Source organism: Marmota monax, unplaced genomic scaffold (assembly GCF_021218885.2).
Source record: "Marmota monax isolate L192 unplaced genomic scaffold, Marmota_monax_Labrador192_F-V1.1 WCK01_AAM20220418_F8-fsc00305, whole genome shotgun sequence".
Taxonomy (NCBI): Eukaryota; Metazoa; Chordata; class Mammalia; order Rodentia; family Sciuridae; genus Marmota; species Marmota monax.
This window is the reverse complement of record NW_026693588.1, coordinates 906,985-909,891: the sequence shown is the minus strand read 5'-3', so window position 1 is coordinate 909,891 and position 2,907 is coordinate 906,985.

Below are 2,907 nucleotides of genomic sequence, written 5' to 3'. Positions count from 1 at the left end.
AATACAACTGGCAAAGCAATTTGATTGTTTCTATGATATTCAAAACAAAATTAATCTAAAAAAATTTCAATAAAATATTCTAACAAAATCAATTACTAATTGCATTTGTGATTTTTCTGTTATTGGAACAAAATACCTAAAATAAACAAATTTTTAAAAGAAAAGATATATTATGATGCATAATTTCATAGGTTTTAGTCCATAATCAGTTAACCCTGTAGTTTTTGTGCCCATGGAGAGTCAGTCCATCACCGAAGGAGTGTGTGAAAGAGAAAGCTTGATGAATTCAAGGAGTGAAACATAAAAGGGTAAAGTGGAGGTTTCAATATCCCTTCAGGGACATGCCTTCAGTAAGCTAACTTCCTCCAAAAAGATCTCTTTCTCTTTTAGGTTCTCAGTCTCCCTGTAGCTAACACTATACTCTTATTACATAGTAAATATCAGAAAAAGTTTCTGATAAATAAATCAACTAACTAACAGCTAACTCAAGACTTTAACATATGAGCCTCTGGGGGCCAGATATTCAAACCACAGCAATAATTCAGTTTCCAGTGAAGTTTGGATATTACACATAATTTTTGGAACTAAATGAACAGAATATTTAGAGAAAACAAATCCCTTTGTGTAAAATATATAATAATCTCAAAACGTAATACATTACGAATACAACAAACATACAATTAGAACATCTCTATATTAAATATACTCAGTAACCCAAAAGTAGGTCTATCAAAAGTAGGTCTATAATATCTGTATATTAATAAAACTCCATAAGTAGGGGGTGTTAGGTTGGTTTGAGGTGGCTAAGGGAACAAAGCACCAGGCAACAACCAATCAGGCACCAACAGACGAACAGTGATAACCACCTGTCAGTCAGTGGGGTCTCATGACTGATCCTAGAAGGACATGGAGCTCAGAAAGATCCCTTGACCAACCCCAGGAAGACAAGGGACCCTAAAAACTTCCCTTTCCTGTCCCAAACCCTGCCTTCCTGCCTTAAGTACAATAAAATTCCAATCTGACTGAGCCTGGGTGCGACTCTCCTAGACCTGCTCTGTGGGACTGCAGGGTCTTGCCAGGGAGGGAATCTCAATAAAGCCTTGTTCAGCAGCTTTTAATTTGCCTCCTTTTGGTTACTGGTGCCTGACCTTTGTATGAATTCCTAACTATAAAACACTAGCTGAGTTAATACTGGATTGTAACAAGAGATTAAATAGTAACAATTCATATTTTAAAAATTAACACAGATTACGACTGCTACCACTATACTTTCATTACATAGTAAATATCAGAAAAAGTTTCTGATAAATAAATATATATCATGAACGTGAAGACATTTATACATTTCTAGGATTCTTATATAATTACTAAAATATTTATACTAATAATTTGTTTACATAATTTTAATTGAAGGAAAATGAGTATCTTTATGATGTGACAGCATTATTAATAAAATTTACAATATGTCAAATAAGCCAAGCAATTTCTTGTACCTTTCTTTATAAGGTGTACTAATCTTTGGTGATTTTTTAAAAACCCTCTGGAAAGTCTCAAAGATAGTTTTTATATGCAAAAATGTCTTTCAGTAGAGCCATACTGGAAGGTCACAGGGGGAACAGCATCCTTCAGCATTCTCTTTAGGGTATCGACAAGACTTTTATCTTTATGTAGGGAAGAAATAAAAGTGGGAGTAGGCAGGGAAGAAGTATACACTGTCAAGCCGACTTGGTCAAACTCTAGTGTGGTTGATAAGAATCTCAGGGTGGCCATAGAGAGTCTGGTCAGAGATAAGAAAGTGAATTTCCTCTTACAAGGTGTCTATCAATCAGAATGTTGTTCCTGGAATCCAAAGTGACTGCAGGAGAGAATGAAGCAAAGGACAAGTTAGAAAGGCAAGACAGAGTTAGCACTTTCAGGTTTAGGCAATGCCTGGCAACTTCTAGACTCCCTTTTGGTGGACTGGAATAAGATGTTGTAAAAGCTGGTGTTTGACAATCTGTTATTATATTCCTGCAATTCTTGGAAATATCTCAGTTATTCTTGTCCTGATGTCTTCAGTGTTGAAGGTGGAGAATTATCAGATTCAGTGAATATTCCTTAAAAGATTAACATGTCAATGTACAGAGTTATTCAGGAATCTGATCCATGGTTTAAGGCAGCAAAGGAGACAGAGGGAAAGTTACGGCAGAGATGCCAAGCCTTTATCCTATTTTCAGATACTCATTTGACGTCTTCAGGCTCAAACATACAGTTGGTGCATTTTTGCAAAAGCAGCCTCTAAATCCTATATTTATTTTATAGTAATAAAAACAAGTGGTCAAAATTATGCTTTTTAAAGTATCAGGAAATGCCTTTAAAGGAATAAATCAAAGAAATATTTATTCAAGAAAATCAACTAAAACTCATTAGAAATTGTGTGAGTGTATAGTATCTGAACATGGGATACTGCAGCCCTGTGAGTTCCTCACAACTCTGTGAGATTAAACCTCCACTCCAGACAATACATCCAAGAAAGCAGGGCTCTCTTTCTCCCTGAAGGTTCCAATAAGGAGGCTGAAGCCCCAGTAAGAACGGAGGCTCTGCTACTAGGAGGGACAAGATACCAACATTTCTTAACCTGCCCACAGCTTCCTATTGCTAAGGCAATGCTAAGGCAATACTAAAGCCCTGGGTGGTGTCATTCAGAGAAGCACACTGGGTCCATGCCCTCAGTAACAACACTGTAGCTCAGGAATTTTGCCCTAGAAGATGAAAAACTCCAGTCCCTCCTTAAGGAACTGAATGCATTTGCATCTGAATTTGGAGATACTCAAGTTTAAGGAATCTCTGGAAATAGCAGAAACTGTAATGAAAGGCATTAGGAAAGGATTAGTTGATACTTATTTAAGAAACAGACTAACTGTAAGC